We start from the raw sequence: 23,199 nt of genomic DNA, 5'->3' as shown, positions 1-23,199 counted from the left end.
TCCCATCTATCTTGGCCTTCAATTTCCTTTTAATTATACCTGTTCTACACTTTACAGTTAAGATACTTCTCCTTGGTGAAGAAAATGAGGACTTGTCAGAAACTGAGGTGTTTTCTCCCTTTCACGTCTGCCGTGCATTCTAAGTATTCTCCAAATGACTGAGCGTGTTCTAGCAAAAGGAGCTTTATCCTTCTTTTCACAAGCTTCTTATTCTGCACATTTATGTCAACCCCAACCTCACCCCCACCCCATTTTCACCTAAAATCCCTTTGATTGTGTTGGTGAGACTTGGTTCCTCAGGACAAGCCTTCTGCTCCTTATCAGAAGTTAAAATTTCTTATATCAGTCCTATTTTTTGAGTCCCATCCTCCCATTCCCTTCTTGCTATGCTGTCCTGATCTTCGACTGGAAAATTCATCTCAGTTTCTTCCCCACCCTCCTTCAAGTGCATACTATACCCTCATAGACTTATAAGCGAAAAACATAGCCATCAACTATCTTCTGGTATCAGCCAATGAACACTCTAAGTCTCCCTTTACCTGGAGGCATTTCAGTTTTGGAAGGGACTGATGAAGTGAGGGACAATGATTACAACTTCTAGAGAGAGAATGTGCCTGGGTCCAAATCCTGACTTTACCATCTACTACCTCTGTGATCTTGGCAATTTACTTAACCTCTCTGAGCCTCAGTTTATTCATATGGAGAATGGAGATAATAATTCTGCTAGGATAAATGTTAGCTCTTACTTATCATCAAGTGTATCTTAATGTTGGCATTTTTGCCCTCTAGGTAAATGAAAGAATAAATATTTGAGAGTTGGGAGCCCTTGAGTTTGCCACTAAATTCATACTGTGTGAGTGGTTAGCTCATCTGCTTAGAAATAAGTAGCAACAGAATTTCTGAGTTGTAAATGTCATCACAACCAAACCAGAGGCCTGCAGTTACAGACTCAAATGCCAGTGGAGCAGACCAGATGAAGACTATCAAACTGGAGAGCTCATGACCCTTCTGAAGACGGCAGCCCTATCTGGCACCCACATGAAACTGTGGCCTCAGTAGTACCAAATCTTTGCTTTTTCCCCCAAAATACCAGAAGTACAGACTCTTCCGTAAAACCTTCTAATTTTTAAATGTTGGCAAATTATTTTTTAAATATTTAGCATCTTACATGTTTACTGACAACATACCAGCAGTTTGAACCTCTGGCCTAAAGCCTGAAGTTTGAAGCCCCACTCCCCTAGTTATAGAAAGCACTTGTAGCTATCACATGCTATAACCATGACTACAAATAATCCCAGAGATAGGTCAGGAAACTTTATCTTATTTATGGAGCACCTCCAGACTGGGAAACCTGCGTGTCCACTCAGCTATGTGCTAGAGTCACCCTTTTTTCGCCACAGATATTAATTTACCACAAGACTGCTCTTGTCAGATCCTCCAGAATCTCCAGGTCAAATTCCTGGCCCATCCCAAGATTCCAGGCACTCACCGGTGATCTTATCTATGGTGTCAATTTCTAATGGTGCTGAGATTAAGAACCTGGTGAAACAGTTGCCAGACAAGCTGTTGCTAAAATTGTCTATGTATGGTTAGAGGCAGGGAGAACCCCGCCCCTGTCCTGCGCATCTGTGGAAGAGAGGGGGAGGTTACTGGAGCCAGCACCTAATGTGCTCACAGTCAGGTCTGCTGAAGCCCACAAGATGACCCATTTGGGGAAACCAGGGCTGGTGGCAGCTGCTGAGTAAGCCTTGCTCATTGGAGGATTATAAGAGAGCTGGAGAAGCCTTGATAAGTCACTATGAGTCAAGTCTATCTTTGGTATATTCAACAAATTTTCCAGCAGATTCAACCCATAAAGGCTAGAGCCTAAACTTATCCAACTTTTAATGCATACAAGTGGCCAAAATGTATATTTTTAAAAGCTTATTTCAGCATTGTCTGGATTCACAAATAAATAAAATAGAAGCAACCTAAATGTCTATCTGTAGAGAACAGATAAAAATATAGTAAATCATACTACGAAGCAATATAAAGGCAGCTATAGGATAAATGAAATTAATTTAAAAAAACTACCTATAGAATAATACATATGGTACTAACACTTTGGGGTTAAAAATATTAAAAAGAAAAGAAAGGAAGGAAATAAAAACCTATGAGAATATATGTGTAAGTGTGAGTAGATATGTGAGTATGTGGGCTGAAAAGACTTAGGAAAAGACTCTGGTAAGATACATACTAAAGAATCAACAATAGTATGCCAGGAAAAAAATATTTTTATTGAATATATGTTGGCATATTATTTTGTTAAAACAAACAAGAAGTAATTTTATAAATTAAAAAAGTGAATATGTAAAGAAAATATTTAATCCTAATCAGATCAAGTCAACTCATTATTAATTTAGTACCTATTGTGACTCTAACAGGTGCTGCATATCATCAAAAATATAAACGAAAAACTCCTATCCTCAAGTGTTATAATCCACCAGGAGAATATATATATATATATTTAATAGTACTCAAACCCAAATAACTGAGTCCTTCTCATTTCATCAATAAAAGAAAGTTAGTAAAGCTGTCACTGTTTGCAGATGACATGATACTATATATAGAGAATCCTAAAGATGCTACCAGAAAACTACTAGAGCTAATCAAGGAATTTGGTAAAGTACCAGGATACAAAATTAATGCATAGAAATCTCTGGCATTCCTATACACTAATGATGAAAAATCTGAAAGTGAAATCAAGAAAACACTCCCATTTACCATTGCAACAAAAAGAATAAAATACCTAGGAATAAAACTACCTAAGGAGAAAAAAGACCTGTATGCAGAAAATTATAAGACACTGATGAAAGAAATTAAAGATGATACAAATAGATGGAGAGATATACCATGTTCTTGGATTGGAAGAATCAACATTGTGAAAATGACTCTACTACCCAAAGCAATCTACAGATTCAATGCAATCCCTATCAAACTACCACTTGGGGCTTCCCTGGTGGTGCAGTGGTTGAGAGTCTGCCTGCCAATGCAGGGGACATGGGTTCGTGCCCTGGTCCGGGAAGATCCCACATGCCACGGAGTGGCTAGGCCCGTGAGCCATGGCCGCTGAGCCTGTGCGTCCGGAGCCTGTGCTCCGCAATGGGAGAGGCCACAACAGTGAGAGGCCCAAGTACCGCCAAAAAACAAAACAAACAAGCATAGTAAAGATGATCCAAAATCTTGGAAATAGAATAGACAAAATGCAATAAACATTTAACACGGACCTAGAAGAACTAAAGATGAAACAAACAATGAACAACACAATAAATGAAACAAAAAATACTCTAGATGGGATCAATAGCAGAATAACTGAGCCAGAAGAACGGATAAGTGACGTGGAAGATAAAATAGTGGAAATAACTACTGCAGAGCAGAATAAAGAAAAAAGAATGAAAAGAAGTGAGGACAGTCTCAGAGACCTCTGGGACAACACTAAACACACCAACATTCGAATTATAGGGGTTCCAGAAGAAGAAGAGAAAAAGAAAGGGACTGAGAAAATATTTGAAGAGATTATAGTTGAAAACTTCCCTAATATGAGAAAGGAAATAGTTAATCAAGTCCAGGAAGCACAGAGAGTCCCATACAGGAAAAATCCAAGGAGAAATACGCCAAGACACATATTAATCAAACTGTCAAAAATTAAACACAAAGAAAACATATTAAAAGCAGCAAGGGAAAAACAACAAATAACACACAAGGGAATCCCCATAAGGTTAACAGCTGATCTTTCAGCAGAAACTCTGCAAGCCAGAAGGGAGTGGCATGACATATTCAAAGTGATGAAGGAGAAAAACCTGCAACCAAGATTACTCTACCTAGCAAGGATCTCATTCAGATTTGATGGAGAAATTAAAACCTTTACAGACAGGCAAAAGCTAAGAGAGTTCAGCACCACCAAACCAGCTCTACAACAACTGCTAAAGGAAGTTCTCTAGGCAAGAAACACAGAGAAGGAAAAGACCTACAATAACGAACCCAAAACAATTAAGAAAATGGGAATAGGAACATACATATCGATAATTACCTTAAATGTAAATGGACTAAATGCTCCCACCAAAAGACACAGATTGGCTGAATGGATACAAAAACAAGACCCATATGTTTGATGTCTACAAGAGACCAACTTCAGACCTAGAGACACATACAGACTGAAATTAATGGGATGGAAAAAAATATTTCACCCAAATGAAAACCAAAAGAAAGCTTGAGTAGCAATTCTCATATCAGACAAAATAGACTTTAAAATAAAGACTATTACAAGAGACAAAGAAGGACATTACATAATGATCAAGGGATCGATCCAAGAAGAAGATATAACAATTGTAAATATTTATGCACCCAACATAGGAGCACCTCAATACATAAGGCAAATACTAACAGCCATAAAAGGGGAAATCGACAGTAACACATTCATAGTAGGGGACTTTAACACCACACTTTCACCAATGGACAGATCATCCAAAATGAAAATAAATAAGGAAACACAAGCTTTAAGTGATACATTAAACAAGATGGACTTAATTGATATTTATAGGACATTCCATCCAAAAACAACAGAATACACATTTTTCTCTAGTGCTCATGGAACATTCTCAAGGATACATCATATTTTGGGTAACAAATCAAGTCTTGGTAAATTTAAGAAAATTGAAATCATATCAACTACCTTTCCTGACCACAAAGCTATGAGACTAGATATCAATTACAGGAAAAGATCTGTAAAAAATACAAACACATGTAGGTTAAACAATACACTACTTAATAACGAAGTGATCACTGAAGAAATAAAAGAGGAAATAAAAAATACTTAGAAACAAATGACAACAAACACACGATGACCCCAAACCTATGGGATGCAGCAAGCAGTTCTAAGAGGGAAGTTTATAGCAATACAATCCTACCTTAAGAAACAGGAAACATCTCAAATAAGCAATCTAAACTTGCACGTAAAGCAATTAGAGAAAGAAGAACAAAAAAACCCCAAAGTTAGCAGAAGGAAAGAAATCATAAAAATCAGATCAGAAATAAATGAAAAAGAAATGAAGGAAACGATAGCAAATATCAATAAAAGTAAAAGCTGGTTATTTGAGAAGATAAACAAAATTGATAAACCATTAGCCAGACTCATCAAGAAAAAAAGGGAGAAGACTCAAATCAGTAGAATTAGAAATGAAAAAGGAGAAGTAACAACTGACACTGCAGAAATACAAAAGATCATGAGAGATTACTACAAGCAACTCTATGCCAATAAAATGGACAACCTGGAAGAAATGGACAAATTCTCAGAAATGCATAACCTGCCAAGACTGAATCAGGAAGAAATAGAAAATATGAACAGACCAATCACAAGCACTGAAATTGAAACTGTGATAAAAATCTTCCAACAAACAAAAGCCCAGGGCCAGATGGCTTCACAGGCGAATTCTATCAAACATTTAGAGAAGAGCTAACACCTATCCTTCTCAAACTCTTCCAACATATAGCAGAGGGAGGAACACTCCCAAACTCATTCTACGAGGCCACCATCACCCTGATACGAAAACCAGACAAGGATGTCACAAAGAAAGAAAACTACAGGCCAATATCACTGATGAACACAGATGCAAAAATCCTCAACAAAATACGAGCAAACAGAATCCAACAGCACATTAAATGGATCATACACCATGACCAAGTGAGGTTTATTCCAGGAATGCAAGGATTCTTCAATATACACAACTTAATCAACGTGATATACCATATTTACAAATTGAAGGAGAAAAATCATATGGTCATCTCAATAGATGCAGAGAAAGCTTTTGACAAAATTCAACACCCATTTATGATAAAAACCCTGCAGAAAGTAGGCATAGAGGGAACTTTCCTCAACATAATAAAGGCCATATATGACAAGCCCACAGCCAACATCATCCTCAATGGTGAAAAACTGAAAGCATTTCCACTAAGATCAGGAACAAGACAAGGTTGCCCACTCTCACCACTCTTATTCAACATAGCTTTGGAAGTTTTAGCCACAGCAATCAGAGAAGAAAAGGAAATAAAAGGAATCCAATTCAGAAAAGAAGAAGTAAAGCTGTCACTGTTTGCAGATGACATGATACTCTACATAGAGAATCCTAAAGATGCTACCAGAAAACTAGTAGAGCTAATCAATGAATTTGGTAAAGTAGCAGGATACAAAATTAATATACAGAAATCTCTGGCATTCCTATACACTAGTGATGAAAAATCTGAAAGTGAAATCAAGAAAACACTCCCATTTCCATTGCAACAAAAAGAATAAAATCTCTAGGAATAAACCTACCTAAGGAGAAAAAAGACCTGTATGCAGAAAATTATAAGACTGATGAAAGAAATTAAAGATGATACAAATAGATGGAGAGATATACCGTGTTCTTGGACTGGAAGAATCAACATTGTGAAAATGACTGTACTACCCAAAGCAATCTACAGATTCAATGCAATCCCTATCAAACTACCACTGGCATTTTTCACACAACTAGAACAAAAAATTTCACAATTTGTATGGAAACACAAAAGACCCCGAAGAGCCAAAGAAATCTTGAGAACGAAAAACGGAGCTGGAGGAATCAGGCTCCCTGACTTCAGACTACACTACAAAGCTACAGTAATCAAGACAGTATGGTAATGGCACAAAAACAGAAAGATCAATGGAACAGGATAGAAAGCCCAGAGATAAACCCACACACATATGGTCACCTTATCTTTGATAAAGGAGGCAGGAATGTACAGTGGAGAAAGGACAGCCTCTTTAATAAGTGGTGCTGGGAAAACTGGACAGGTACATGTAAAAGTATGAGATTAGATCTCTCCCTAACACCATACACAAAAATAACCTCAAAATGGATTAAAGACCTAAATGTAAGGCCAGAAACTATCAAACTCTTAGAGGAAAACATAGGCAGGACACTCTATGACATAAATAACAGCAAGATCCTTTTTGACCCACCTCCTAGAGAAATGGAAATAAAAATAAACAAATAGGACCTAATGAAACTTCAAAGCTTTTGCACAGCAAAGGAAACCATAAACAAGATCAAAAGACAACCCTCAGAATGGGAGAAAATATTTGCAAATGAAGCAACCGACAAAGGATTAATCTCCAAAATTTATAAGAAGCTCACGCAGCTTAATAACAAAAAGCAAACAACCCAATCCAAAAATGGGCAGAAGACCTAAATAGACATTTCTCCAAAGAAGATATACAGACTGCCAACAAACACATGAAAGAATGCTCAACATCACTAATCATTAGGGAAATGCAAATCAAAACTACAGTGAGATATCATCTCACACCAGTCAGAATGGGCATCATCAAAAAATCTAGAAACAATAAATGCTGGAGAGGGTGTGGAGAAAAAGGAACCCTCTTGCACTGTTGGTGGGAATGTAAATTGATACAGCCACTGTGGAGAACAGTATGGAGGTTCCTTAAAAAACTACAGATAGAACTACCATATGACCCAGCAATCCCACTACTTGGCATATACCCTGAGAAAACCATAATTCAAAAAGAGTCATGTACCAAAATGTTCACTGCAGCTCTATTTACAATAGCCAGGAGATGGAAACAACCTAAGTGTCCATCATCGGATGAATGGATAAAGAAGATGTGGCACATATATACAATGGAATATTACTCAGCCATATAAAGAAACGAAATTGAGTTATTTGTAGTGAGGTGGATGGACCTAGAGTCTGTCATACAGAGTGAAGTAAGTCAGAAAGAGAAAGACAAATACCGTATGCTAACACATATATATGGAATCTAAGAAAAAAAATGTCATCAAGAACCTAGGGGTAAGACAGGAATAAAGACACAGACCTACTAGAGAATGGACTTGAGGATATGGGGAGGGGGAAGGGTATGCTGTGATAAAGTGAGAGAGTGGCATGGACATATATACACCACCAAACGTAAAATAGATAGCTAGTGGGAAGCAGCCGCATAGTACAGGGAGATCCGGTAGGTGGTTTGTGACCACCTAGAGGGGTGGGATAGGGAGGGTGGGAGGGAGGGAGATGCAAGAGGGAAGAGATATGGGAACATATGTATATGTATAACTGATTCACTTTGTTATAAAGCAGAAACTAACACATCATTTTAAAGCAATTATACTCCAATAAAGATGTAAAAATAATAATAAAAAATAAAAGGAAGTTATCATTATTTCTATTTTATAGATGAAGGAAACTGAGGTTCAGAGAAGCTGAATGACAGCAAGTGAAGTAACTGGGTTCTGGTTCTAAACCCAGGCATCTTCACTACTGAATGTTTAAAGGTGAATGTCTTTGGGGTTTCCTATTTCTTGGAGTGTCGTGACTGTGAAGAAGAAAGGACATTGCAACAAATACTAATTAAGTAACATTTAGAAGGTGCTTGGGCAGAGATGAGATATCCAAGTTTTCCTTTCTGCTCAAGTGAGATTTTTCAGCTTATTGTTGATCTTTCTTTTCACTTATTTCCTTAAGTAGAATCTATTCCAAAGATTGACCAAAACATCATGGATGAGATCCAGCTATCTTCCATGGAGCAACAAAGATGGCAGACACCTTAGAAATCACCTCTGTGACATCTCTATTTTAAGGACAGGATACTAAGGCCCAGAAAGGCCTGAGGACTGTAATACAGCTAACTGGAGGCAGGCATGAACCTACTACCATTTTAGCCCATTCACTTCATGCTAGTCCCCGTGAATATCCCAGCTAGTAAGATATCAATTGGTGGGAGCACCTGCCTGGTAAACTGGGGTACTGAGGGATGCTACTTTGATGTCTCACTAGCTGGCAAGGTTCTCGCTGGTTCAAAGTAACCCAGATCAACTTTAATGGAACAGGCAGTCATGCCATTCTAATCATGTCTTTTTTGAAACAGTTTTTGCTAACACGTTATTTTCTATCAGAAAGACAGATGCACAAACACCAGTACAACTAGCATTTATCAAGTGCCTATGTTATGACCCTCACTGTGAGTAGGACTTTGTTTTGTTTTTGTTTTTGTTTTTAGCTGTACGCGGGCCTCTCACTGTTGTGGCCCCTCCCGTTGTGGAGCACAGGCTCCGGACGCACAGGCTCAGCGGCCATGGCTCACGGGCCCAGCCGCTCCGCGGCATGTGGGATCTTCCCGGACCGGGGCACGAACTCGTGTCCCCTGCATCGGCAGGTGGACTCTCAACCACTGCGCCACCAGGGAAGCCCATGAGTACGACTTTTGATTGCACTGTCTTTTAATAATCTCAGAGGTAGATGATAATTTCCATTTTACAGAACCGAAGGCTCAAATCCAGGCCTTTTAAAAATACGTCTAGGGCATGTTTCCTGTGTGATGCCTTCCCTGGTGTAGCAGCAAAAGCACTGGATATGGCCCAAAGACTGTAGCTTCTCTAGAAGCAAAAGTGCTAATAAAAATCTCTGCTTCCAGGGGGAAGCCAATTGAAATCAAATAAGGGTAAATTTCATTCTGTCATCTCCTGACCTATAAAAGTGAGTTAGAAGAACAGACTCCTGGAGAGTTGCTGCCTCCGGGCTCTACAAGAGTCTCTACTCATTTCTTATTGTTCCAGATTTCTGGATCTTGTCTTCTGGCCAGCTTCCTGCTCTCCTGTAATCACAGCAGCACTCCATTCTGTGCTTGGACAGTTTGTAAAATCTGTACTCCCTGGGAACAGATGATAGGTCTCAGGCTTCAAAATTCAATAAATCTCATCCTGTGAGTTTCTGGAAGTGAGCATTCAGGAGAGCGGAAGCCAAAAATAGATGCTCTTCATTTAAGTCTAGGGGTTACTCTATCATCCTCCCACTTCCTTCTTAATGTTTCCTGGTTCTGATCAGGTCTCCTGCTTAACTCAGTGGAAGAAGAAAGATGGTCTGGGTGCAGCAGGATGTCCCACTGGAGCTTGTGCTCCTGGAGTACAACTCTGCAAAGCAGCATTTTCCCTGAGATAATGAGCTGGAGTGAATTTACCCCCTACTACTGGTTCTTCTTTAATTATTTCTTGAAACAGAAAGGACAATGTCATTCAAAGTATAAAATGCACCTAAAAAAATATTCTTCAGTGAAGCCCAGTGGAATTAAGGTGTGACAACCCCAAGTCACAAAAGAGCTAGTCATGCTAAAGGCCAAGTTAAATAACTCATAATTTTGGATCTCTGGGTCCTGCTAGCACTCGAGTGTGGGCTTAGGAAATGCCTGAACTGAACAGGCAAGACGGCCCCTGTTGAATCTTGCTTGCCTTGGCCCTTGCATGGGTAGCTATTCCGTGATTTGGCTTTCCCCACACATCTCACACCTTCTCACAGGTGACATTTTCACCCAGTGCTTGGCTTTTCTGTGGTGGGTTAAGTGTCTGCATACATTTACGTCATCAATTTCCCAGTGTGAGGATGACGTGGCCATACATGCTGTTGCTCTCCAGACATGTGAGAGGAGTTGAAGTGCTGCTAGGGTTCCTGCAATCTTTCCTGGGATAAATATGGATGAAAAGGATACGGCGTAATGATGTATGCCTTATGTGTCTCTATTATGCTGCTTCCTGTAGTGCCTTCTGATGGGCAGCACTTTTTTTTTTAATCAAACTGAGTTTCCACGTGGTTCCAATGGCACCTGGTTCCTTGGAACTAAATCTTCGACCAAGTGTTGTTATTTCCTAATATTCCAGATTCACATCTGCTGATATGAGATTTCCCTGGATTCCACAGGTATACTGCATCGTGTAGCAGTGGGCTTCTGAACTTCTTTGGAGCATCAATACAGCCACCCTGATTACAATCACTGGTCCTCAGCTTATCCCATGTATGTGGGAAGCAGTCTTGCTTTAATCATCTATCATCACCTCCAGGAAGTCTTCTCTGAACTCTGGATGGAACCAACTACTTCTCTTCTGTGCTCCTGCAGCATCCACGTTTGTCTCTACCATAGCATTTCTACAATACACTACGTTAATTGTTTCTGTTTATGGTCTGTCTCCATACTAGAATGTGAACTCCTAAATTGTAAGGACTATATATTACTGACATCTAGCACCATGTCCTGCACAAAATAGATTTTCAGTACATGTTGATGAGCCATCGTTGAAGGTTTAGTTGAATGAGTTTGGGTGGATATTATTTCCAGGCCTGTGAATTAATTCTACTCCAGAAATTCTTTTTTGCCAGTATTACTTTGTCAGGAGATGTTATATATGGCTTGTGTTGACACTCAAATAGAAGGACACACATCCAGCTAAAGTTGTTACCACAGAAAGACTAAGTAGTTTTAACACTCAAAGGGTAACTGTATTTAGCAGGTCTTGTGGAGGCCACGTGGAGGGAGATGACTGACTTCCCCCCATGCTTTCACCTTGTTAAGAGACAAGGAATTAGCAGCCACTTTGGATTGGCCTTTAGTTTGGTCTATAACTCAGTATCTTCTGACCGCATCTTCCTTAAATCCTCCCAAAAGACTCTCCTGGGATTCATACACATTATGAAATCCAACTGTCTGATATGACATATGGATGCCTCACCCTCTATATCAGATTTCCATCCACACACACCACGAGTGTGTTCGTGTTCCTATATTAGATACAGACTGGGAACCCCAGAGATAATCTTCTTTCCCAATTTCAACAACTTCAGCTTGCTTGAGGTATAGTTCTGTTCAGCTACATAATAGAGAATGTCCTTGAGTGATTAAGTCTGGAGGAGTCTTGCATCCTGGTGGTTTGAGGGGAAACAAGTCTTTCCAACTCTGGATCCTCTGGTTTTTGCCCTGATATTTTACTAGGGCCTCAATATTCTCTAATTCTGAATGGTTAAGGAAGACCTTTCCAGGCCATGTTTCAGAAGAATTAACCCATGTTAGAGTGAGGCTTGGAGAGCTTTAAGGAAAAGATGTACGTAAGCCCGTATTACAAAGAAACAAAATCAGCATTTAGGAAAAAGGCTCTACTGATGAAGCATGAAACCCTGCTCAGGCCAACAGACTCTGCAAGTGGGAAACGGATCTTGTGGCAGTTTGCCTACATGTTTCTGGGAACCATTTCTGGATGAAGGGATTGTTGAACCAGTTCTCCTTGGCAAAGAAGACTAATTGGACCAAGATGGTGGTTGGTTTGTTCTACTGGGTGCCTCACTCTCTGAGCTTCCTCTCTGAGGCTCATCACCAGCAACACTCTGAGCCCAAAAGCCTGGGTGTTGTCTCAGGGTCAGGCAGAGCCTAGTTCCAGAAACCCAGCTTGGGAGTCACGGAGAAAGATTTTACTGGGTCTTTGGCTATTGCACAGAACGTCACATGACAAGGCTCTCTGTGCTCCTACTTAGGGGTAGGAAGGGTCATTCCCCAGCCCTGCAGAATTACAGGCTGCAGAGAAAGTGATCCTGATACTCTAGAGCTGGCTTCCATATCTGTGTCTGTTTTGAGATGGTCTCAGCCTATGAATAGTGATGTTACTGGCTAGGAATGCCTGGGGGCGCTCACCAGGGCCCTACTACTGTGACTAACCCCCACAGACTTTTCCCCAGCCAGAACCAATGTTGTGACTGGACCAGCCCTTGTGGTTCTTATTATGATTGCAAGATGCACCTCAGCAACAACCATCAGGAAACTTTGAAAAAAAACGAGTTTTCTTCACAGGTCCTGAAATGTACATGGCAAGCCCAGGGCCACACAGCCAGATCATGGAGAGAAAGAGAGAAAGAGAGAGCGTGGACCTGGGGTTCTGCCTTTGTCGGAATTGAGGGTGGGGTGCCTAGTGTTTTGTGGATTCACTAGTTACTGGTGAATTTAAAACATAAGAGCAGGAATTAAGGTACTAGAAGCGAGAAGCACAGTCAGTCAAGCCCTCAGTTATCTAGGTGACTGAGGACTTTCTAAAAGGAGAAATTTATGGATGGGGTGGCCTTTATCTGGTTGTGTAGGTGACAATACGTTTATTGAAGATGGATGTCTTTGAAGTGGATCCCTTGGGAATCAAAAGCTTAATATCAGGCACTTACATTATAATCAAAAAAGCTAATCCTTAGGTACTTACACTACAATGTCCTATGTGGCATCTTTCTGGGTGAAACCAAATAAGAGTCTATTCCTAGGTATCCCATGCTCTTGAATTGGAAGAGTTAATATTGTTAAAATGGCCATACTGCCCAAAGCAATCTACAGATTTACTGTTTTCCCTATCAAATTACCCATGACATTTTTCACAGAACTAGAACAAGTAATCCTAAAATTTATATGAAACTGTAAAAGACCCAGAATCGCCAAAGAACTCCTGAGAAGAAAAAGCAAAGTTGGAGGCATAAAACCCCCACAAGACTTCAGACAATACTACAAAGCTACAGTAATCAAAACATCATGGTATTGGCACAAAAACAGACATATGGATTAACAGAACAGGACAGAGAGTCCAGAAATAAACCACACACCTATAGTCAATTAATATTCAACAAAGTAGGTAAGAATATACAATGGGAAAAAGACAGTCTCTTCGGCAAGTGGTGTTGGGAAAGCTGGACAGCTGCATGTAAACCAATGAAGTTAGAACACTCCCTCACACTATACACAAAAATAAATTCAAAATGGCTTAAAGACTTAAATATAAAACATGACACCATAAAATTTCTAGAAGAGAACATAGGCAAAACATTCTGTGACATAAATCATAGAAATGTTTTCTTAGGTCAGTCTCCCAAGGCAAAAGAAAATAAAAAATAAACAAATGCGACCTACTCAAACTTAAAAGCTTTTGCACAGCAAAGGAAACCATAAACAAGATGAAAAGACAACTTACAGAATGGGAGAAAATATTTGCAAATGATGCAACCAACAAGCACTTAATTTCCAAAATATATGAAAAGCTCATACAACTCAATAACTAAAAAACCAAAACCCAATCAAAAAATGGTCAGAAGACCTAAATAGACACTTCTCCAAAGAAAACATACAGATGGCCAATAGGCACATGAAAAGATTCTCAACATTGTTAATTATTAGAGAAATTCAAGTAAAAACTATAGTGAGGTATCTCTTAACACCATTCAGAATGGCCATCACCAAAAAGTCTACAAATAATAAATACTGGAGAGGGTGTGGAGAAAAGGGAACCCTCCTGCACTGTTGGTGGGAATGTACATTGGTGCAGCCATTATGGAGGACAGTAGGGAGGTTCCTTAAACTAAAAAGAGATCTACCATCTACCATATGATCCAGCAATCCCACTTCTGGACATGTATCCAGAAAAGATGAAAACTCTAATTCAAAAAGATACATGCACCCCAATGTTCATAGCAGACTATTTACAGTAGCCAAGACATGGAAGCAACCTAAATGAACGTCCTTCAACAGATGAATGGATAAAGAAGATGTGGGGGGGGGTGTGTGTGTGTATATATATATATATATATATATACACAGAGAGATATATGTATATGTATATATATGATGGAATATTATTCAGCCATAAAATGAATGAAATTCTGCCATTTGCAGCAACATGGATGGACCTAGAGATTACCATATTAAGTGAAGTAAGTCAGAAAGAGTGACAAATATCATATGATATCACTTACATGTGGAATCTAAAATATGACACAAATGACCTTATTTACAAAATAGAAACAGACTCGCGGACATAGAAAACAAACTTATGGTTACCAAAGGGGAAAGGCGGTGTTGGGGGGAATAAATGAGGAGTTTGGTATTAGTAGATACAAACTACTAATATGAAATAGATAAACAACAAGGTCCTACTGTATAGCACAGGGAACTGTATTCAATATCTTATAACAAACTATAATAGAAAAGAATCTGAAAAAGAATATATATATACATATATATATATATACACACACACATATATATATGACTGAATCACTTTGCTGTACACCAGAAAATACATTTTAAATCAACCATACTTCAATTAAAAAAGAAAAAAGAGGCTATTCCTTCTATACTATAAGCTCTCTAGGGCAGAGAACATGACTTATCTATAGCATTCTCAGCATTTTGCTCAAGTAAATAAATATAAAAACAAAGAAATGAAAAAGCCTGCTGTAATTAAGTAACATATTAATTAATAGTGCAGGTTCTGAATGGGACAGCTTGAGTGTGCCCTTGGGCAAGATTCTTAGCTTCTCTGTATATTTTCTCTTACCTACATTATGGGAATAATAATAATAGTATCTATCATGTAAGATTATTGTTCAGAATTAAATAAGATGATGTATGTAAAGCACTTAGCTGGCATGTAATAAGCACTTGATAAATATTTCTTGCTTTATAGTTATTACCACTTAAGAAAATCTCATTCTGCATTTTGTAAATCCTCAAGATGTTTTAGGAGAATGGGAAGGCACTCCTATTGAAAGATATATCTTAATGATGAACTGAACCCTAATGGGGTAAAGTCAACTTCTCCGGGTTGTTTTGCAAAACATTTGAGTAGCTGGGACCAGAAGCTAGCCCTCCCTTTATCTGCTGGGTTTATAGGAAAAGTAGATCTTAGAAAATAAGCCTAGACTGGCTCAGGGGCTTGCAGAGACTCCTAAGTCATACCTAACAAATCTGTTTCCCTTCCTTCCTACGTACTCAACTAGACTATATTTCCCAGGTTCTCCTGCAGTTAGGCGTGGTTAGAGTTCTAACCAAAAAATGGGGAGGAAGTCATGTAACCAATTCCAAGCCAGGCATATAAATATTTCCCATGTTCAAGTTTCCATTCTTCCTCCATCTGCTACCTGAATGGAAAGGTATCAAGCTATGTGTTGAAGATAGTGGAATTTGGAAGGAGCCTGGTTCTCAGAATCACTGCTTGGAGAAGAGCCACCTAACCAGGAAGCCCATGCAGATTGTGAGATGAGTGAGAAATAAACATTAACTTGTTAATATTTGGGGGTTTATCTGTTACATCATCTAGAGACAGCTTAAGGGGGATTTTACCTGCCCATGGGTGAAAGAGGAATGTACAGTGTGGCAAGACAGGGAGAGCTCCAAGATTCCTCTTCATGGCCAGGAACTTCTCCTAGAACGAGAATTGCAGGAGGGTTGCCTTGGCCATCCTTTGGCAGCTCACTTTATCTGTTTTGGCTTTATTGAATAAAAGTACTAAAAAGGACTCAAAATCTCTTTGGTTTTCTGTGCCTATACTGGGCCTGCATTAAAGTTTAATAAAAGCAAAAAGTATGAGTAGGAAGCATCTGAAGTAGGAAATGCCGTTAGGTTGACCCATAAAACATGAGTGCTAGGAGCAGTTGTAGGGATGGAAAATTTTCTCTTACCTTCTGGGTTCTTTAGCTGATTTAATAATTAAATTGACACAAGACAGATTAACAGAAGCAAAACAAATTTAATTCTGTCTGTACAGAAGCCCCCGGAGATATGAGACTAAAGGGCAAGTAGGGCAATTGAGGCTTACATGACTTCCTGAGCTAAAGAATGTACTAGGAGCCTGGAGCTTCAAAGGGGAGCAGGGCAAGAACAGCTGAAAGGTAAGAACAGCTGATGTCTGGTAGTTAGAAGTTTGCCCTGCCATGCAGGTAATCAGATAAAACAAGATGTCTCTGATAATGTTTTTGTTTTTTTTTCTTTCTGGTACAGGCCCCCTATTTAACTCATTTAGGTAATTAAGGGAGAGGTAAAAGTTTTTCCCAATCTGCTGGGTCTTGCTTGCCTTCAGCTGAAAATAATCCACACGCCAAAGTGCATGTTTTGGGTTGGCATATTCTGCTCCCCTTCACAGTAGAATAAGCTAAGAAGGAAGACATGATCTATGTTTTCTCAGCCTTAAGCAGCAAGTTTCACCTCTCTCCATCTCGTGTGGTACTGCTTTGCCTGGCCGAAGAAAGCAAAGGGCTCTGTGCAGAGCTGTATACAAGGAGCATGGCACCTGAACCTAACCCTGGGGACCTGGTGGGGTGGGGAGTGTTGGGGGGATGTAACTTGACTCCTCGATCACCCCCTAGTCCCCACTGGTCCTTTCCAGAGTGAAGGTTCCCACTGAGACACTGGATGGAATCCTGAACTGCCCAAGTTAGAGCGTTGGGCTGCACCCCACAGGCTTACAAGGCCTGTGCTTGCCCATCCTTAAGACCGAAGAAAGAGCCCGGAGTCAGCGACAGAGACATCAATGGTTCAACGGATGGGAGAGCTTACCTGTCTGAAGCAAGGTCCTGGCTTGACTGTGTGCGGTAGAGGGTCTGGCAAGTCATGGCGGCAGGCTTCGCTCCCCGGGGGAGGGGAGGGGTACTAGTTATAGGAGGAATTGATGTCAGGTGGGCTCATCGGTTACCAGGGAAACCAGCGGAGGAGCTCGCCCCTTAACAACCCTTTGATAAACATAGTGGAGGGTTCTGATCTAAAGCTAGAACAGTCCTTAGGTGGGGCCTGGGGCGAGTATGTAGGAGGTGTAGCAGGTACTGGTGAGGGGGTGGGGGAGGAGGAGGATGTTCAGAGAGCAAGAGAACAGCCATCTTGAGTGGCCTGACCACACACAGAGCTAGGACATCTCCTATCAGAAAAGGGAGTCCAGGAGTTTCCCTGGTGGCGCAGTGGTTGAGAGTTCGCCTGCCGATGCAGGGGACACGGATTCGTGCCCCGGTCCGGGAAGATCCCACATGCCGCGGAGCGGCTGGGCCCGTGAGCCATGGCCGCTGAGCCTGTGCGTCCGGAGCCTGTGCTCCGCAACGGGAGAGGCCACAGCAGTGAGAGGCCCGCGTACGGCCAAAAAAAAAAAGGGGAATCCAGAGTCATCGTACTAGGAGCAGCAGGGAGAACATACGACTTAAGATTTTTGAGATTTGACTTAAGAGAGCGAACATCCTCTCCCCCAATCCCACTACCATAACTCATTGTCCCATACAGAGAACACCTGTCTTTGCCATGCTACTTCCCACCCTCGCATCTGGACGCCCTCCTTTCTCCTCAGTTTATGCGGTTTCCATGAATTCTGAAAGGACAATTCAAATTCAACCTTCTCCATGAACACCTCTCTTTATTATTGACCTTATAAATCTCATTTTGGGAAAAACACAGTAGTGGAAAGGCGTTGGTTGCAGCTCTTTGTTGCATACAAGCTGTGTTAATTTTGTGCACCTTACTAAACCTCTATAAGTTTCAGTTTCCCTATCTATAAAATAGGGAATGAAATACAAATCCTAGAGGGTAGTTGCAAGGATTATAGGATAACCTTGCATAATATGGAACACGTAATAAAGACTCAATGAAAATTTGCTTCATTCTAAAGTTCTGCCCCATATATGGTCTCTACCACCAATTTAATGCTTTTCTTATTCACTGTTTCATACACATATATCTTGACTCCTCGACCAGGCTGAAATCTTTTTGAAGGTAGAAATTTTTGCTATCTATTACACAGAATAGTTCTGAGAAAACTGTAGAATACGAAGCCATATTTAGTATTTTCTTATTATTATGAATATGATTATTAATTGGTTGCTTGATCACTTGTTGTAACCTTTTAATAAAGTCAGAGAGAAGGGATAACTCTCATCCTCTACCAAGTCATGAAAATAGAACTTCACTGGGACCATGTAGAAGACAGATTCAGATCTGAAGAGCCCCTAAATGGCCCTGGTCCCAGAAAGTCAGCAGCAGGGCTTTAGTAAATAAGTATCAGTGCTACAAAGCCTTTGGAAAGACAAAAATGCCTGGCTTCAGCTAATGCAAAACTAGCAGAGCACGTCTTCTAGTGAGGATATGGCTGCCCTTGTCATAAGCTGGAGTAAGCAAATTCTAAGAGAAGGTCTTCCTTTGCACTAACTCAAATGTCACCCACTTAGAGTAGCCCTCTTAGAAAACCCTGTCTAGATGAGCCTCATTCCCCAATCACTATCATCCTATTATTTTTAATTTCCTCAAAATGATGTTTGCAGTTTGAAATTATATTCTTCATTTTTTTGCTATGTCACTCACACCAGACCATGAGCTCTTTGAAAGCAGGAGCAAGTTTAATTGTTCATTTCTATGTCTTCATGTCAAGGGAGGGCAGTGACTGATAGGCATTAAATAAGTATTTATTGAATTGAATGAATGAAGCCGGTCCCAGTCATGGCCCTCTCAGGAAATCAAATCTCCAGTTGACAATCATAAGCAGAAAAGCTTTGTGAAAATGTGTCTTTGTGACTGGTTTTCCTTGAGAGGACAACTCTCCTTTAGCTTATTGAATGCAAATTGGTACAGCAGAGCTTCTCTGAAATCCTAAGTACCTACCAATGAATCAAATATGTGTCATCAGACAAACAGCTCTGCCCTTCCATCTCAGCCCTCAAAACTTCCACTAATGATACAATATTTCATAGAAGAGGGTATTAGTCTGTAGGCTGCAAGAAGCTTCCGAGTACCTCCAATTTTATTAATTGCCAGGTTTCAATTGAGATGCTATCCTTTTCCCTCCAAAACTTATTTATTGTATCGACTTTTAAAATGTTATTTCATTCTTAACCCGTCATTCCTAACTTCCATAAAAATTCTGAGCATCCTTCAAATCTCAGTCAAGTTCTACCTCCCCAGTGAAAACACTCCCAACTTCACCTTCTTACACTGAATAACTTCTTTGAATTTTCAGAGCGTTTTATATCATTTGCCTCACATGCACATGACTGCCTAAAAAGTGAACTCTTTTAAGGACAAAACTATGACATGTATTTTTTTAAAAACCCCTATTATGTGTAATGGATGCTGCCAAGCTAGTTTCTAAAGTAAATTTTCATTAATCTGTCACAGAACGCTATGTGAAGAACAATAAATCTTTGATAATGTGGGTCCCATTAATTTGGACTGAATTTGGCCACGTAACCATTTTGCACTATCCTTGAAAAGTGGGTTTGGCCAACAAATTCAACAGTAAGAATGACTATGTATTAGGATTCATATTGGGGCCTTGAGGATCAAAGGGGAACAAGACAGCCTTTCCTCAAAAACATGAGCATCTTAACTCAAAGAAGAATAATCTTTCAATAGCCCTTCGTATGCGATCATTGTGCCAATTGAAATAAAATTTCACCATTTCATTAAAGATAATTGGGTAGAGTATATTCTTGACAATTCTTTATCCAGTTTGTGTTAAAATAAATATTTTTATTATTTTCTCAGTTGCAGGTAGAAATGTATGCTACAATTCAAATGTAACCAGCTTAGATTGTTCTAATTCATCCAAATTATAGAAATTACCTATACTTAAAACTCTTAAATGATTATTGCTCTTTAATAGGAAATAATAAATAAAACAAGAAATTATTATTCTTACTGTTAAATGAAAATATGGAGGTTCTGTGTTGAGTTTGCTGCTCAACGTATCATGCTTATCTATTACCTAAAACCTCAAACACTGGTAGACCAGTGAACAATATTTGGTATGCTGCTAAGTCAGTAAGAATAACAATAAGCTTCATATGTAGTTGGTCTCGGTCTACTGTTATGAAGCGAAGTGTTGAATGCAAGGTTTTCAAATAGCAGTGTCGTTTTAAGTTTTGAGATGTCGCCCAGCGAGTTTACAATCCATGAAGATACTCGATCAGCTACTGTCCCGGCTATTTTAGCAACAATCTGATGGCTAATGGAATTAACTGGCATGCCACTCTTTGAAGTTATTCATAAAACCAAAGCAATGACTAATTAAAGTTTTTGCTTTCCCAACCCAAGTATGGTGGTCCAGCAGCCTCACTCTCCCCAAATCAAGCCCTGGTGAAATGGGTCAGTGGGCTTCCAGTGTAACTGTCCACTGGGAAACAGTCTGAGGCAGGTGTAAGAGCAGGAGATTTTAAGTCCTGGCTCTGCTGCTTCCCAGCCACGTTTATGTATAGACAGGTCCCAGGTTTTATAACCCTAGTCTCCCATTTGCAAAACAATATGTCCTGCCTAACCACTGTGAAAATGCTTACAAATGGAATAGCCCTGGGCACTTTATTAGTCTCTTATATAAATCGTCATTTGATGCATGACAACTCAAAATCACTCCTCCTGCGCTGGGTGGCACATTCAAGGGGGAGAGTATATGTTTATGATTAAACATCCTAATCTGAGGTCCTAACCCAGCCTCAGAGACATTTTTGCCCCAATCCCTTAGAATTCTTTCTTGATGGTCCGCGGGCGTCCTGAGACTGCTGGGGCTCCAGCAGAAAGGCATAATGTCAAATTACCAGCTCAATCACTTGCTACCTGAGGGCCTTGGTCCATTACTTTACCTTTTTAAAGTTGGTTTCCAAATCTATAAAAAATAAAAATAATACCTACCGCAGAATTGTGGGAGGATTCACGTAAGACACATGGTATGATATCTGGCACTTAGCGACGATGAGGATTGCTATTAGACTCACAGGTTTTTGCAGCTAACATGAAAGTGGGTATCCCACTGGAGTCACACCTGGTTTCAAGTCCTAGTTCCCTCTCTGACTGGCTGTGTGGACCTGGATAATTCACTCAGTCCCTCTGGAGCTTAGTAACTAATCATAACATGAGGACGATAATATATACTTCATGTGTTCTGAATAAAGATCATGTTACATAGTAGAGATGAGAGTGCTGTGCTTATTGTAAAGCACAATGTAAAGGCATCGGCTGCTGCTTGCTTTTTCCATATGAACGAACACACAGAAAACAATTGCAAAGATTTTATTTAGCGGCTTTCTGTGCTTGGCACTTAGAAACAGAGTTCCGTGCATAAGGGCAAATTTTTATACACCTTTTCTTCATACATATTTTACATACCCTTTTTATTGCCCCCTTTTTTAATATTCATAATACTGGATTCCCCACTAGGCACATAAATACATTTATCTACAACACCTCAAAACCAAAACTCTTAATAATATCTGTATTCTTTTACTTGGTATTATTTGCATTTCCACACCACTTAAAAAGTTTAGCTTGTACCAAACTTCACTTGTTTTCTTATCATTAAAGGATTTGAAGGGGAAGGGAAAGATGAAGGAAAAAAATCCAAAACTTCAAAATTGCAATGAACTATTTGATTAAAAAAAAAATGGCGATCTAAGGGCAGGTCGAAGGATGCAGAAGACCCATCTGCAATTCTCTGGAACATGACAGGACTCCTCCTGCCACAGGGGTGATGGGCAGGTGATCCAGGTCAGGCGTCTGGACCTGGCATTCAGAAGGCCAGACCTCCATTTGTCACCTCTGTTCTTGGTATCATCTGTCGGGATTATAAAACCCTTCCTTCCTCACACTCCTTCTACTTCCTTTCCCCTGCCAGGCTGCATGCGCTGGAATCGGCACTTCCTGTGTGGCGTCCCTCTTTTCTGGATCACAATGGTCAGAACTGTGGCATGAAGACGCATTCCTTGCCCCGGTGCTTCTCACCAGTGCTCTGACCATGCAGTGTCCCAGAGAGGTTTACTCCTCAATGATTTCATGGTTCCTTCCATAACCTGTGGGGGAGAGGGGGAGAAACAAACCCAAACCACATTTCCTCGGTGAATTAAAACTCTCATCGTTGCTCTCACTTCATCATTCAGTCTTGCTCTCCACCTCTCTCTTGGTCTCTGTTCGTTCTTCTTTCTCTCTCTCTCTCTCTCTCTTTCATCTGCTCTTACTCCCCTTTTCACAGGCACCACTGGGAACATCAATGACCGCACACCAATTGAAGAGAGCCAATGTTCAAAAGCAATCTTTCTCAGGAAGCCCGGTCCAGTTGTAGTACTGATGTCTTTCCACCCTCACTGACCGGAAGGGGTTCCAGGATACACGGTTCATTCCAGAAACAGGGTAAGCTGCAGAGGAGCAACGCTGGCAGCTACTGCTGGCCCAGTCCATCTACTGTTGTACCTAGACACATTTTTGGTGAAAGCACCCATGCTGGGCTTCCCTCCACAGAGTTCACCCAGTTCCGAGTCCGTGTGCATGTATGTTTGTGTATGGATGAGTTTGTGTATGAATATATATGTATGTGTGTATACATGCATGCACATATGATGTGTGTATGTATGTATGTATAGACCTGTATTCGTGTGTGGGTAATTTTCATGACTGCTACATGCTAGCATCTCCCTTAACATTATTATAAAATGATTATTCAGTTTCTTCAAAGGCCACTCTGGGGAGACGATGCTTTATAAAACTAAGATTTGGGAAGGCAAGAGAATGGCCACTGAGTCAGAGATGATTCCACCACAAGTATCCTTCAG

This window comes from Globicephala melas, chromosome 1 (assembly GCF_963455315.2).
Source record: "Globicephala melas chromosome 1, mGloMel1.2, whole genome shotgun sequence".
Classification (NCBI taxonomy): domain Eukaryota; kingdom Metazoa; phylum Chordata; class Mammalia; order Artiodactyla; family Delphinidae; genus Globicephala; species Globicephala melas.
Note: the sequence above shows the minus strand (reverse complement) of the source record.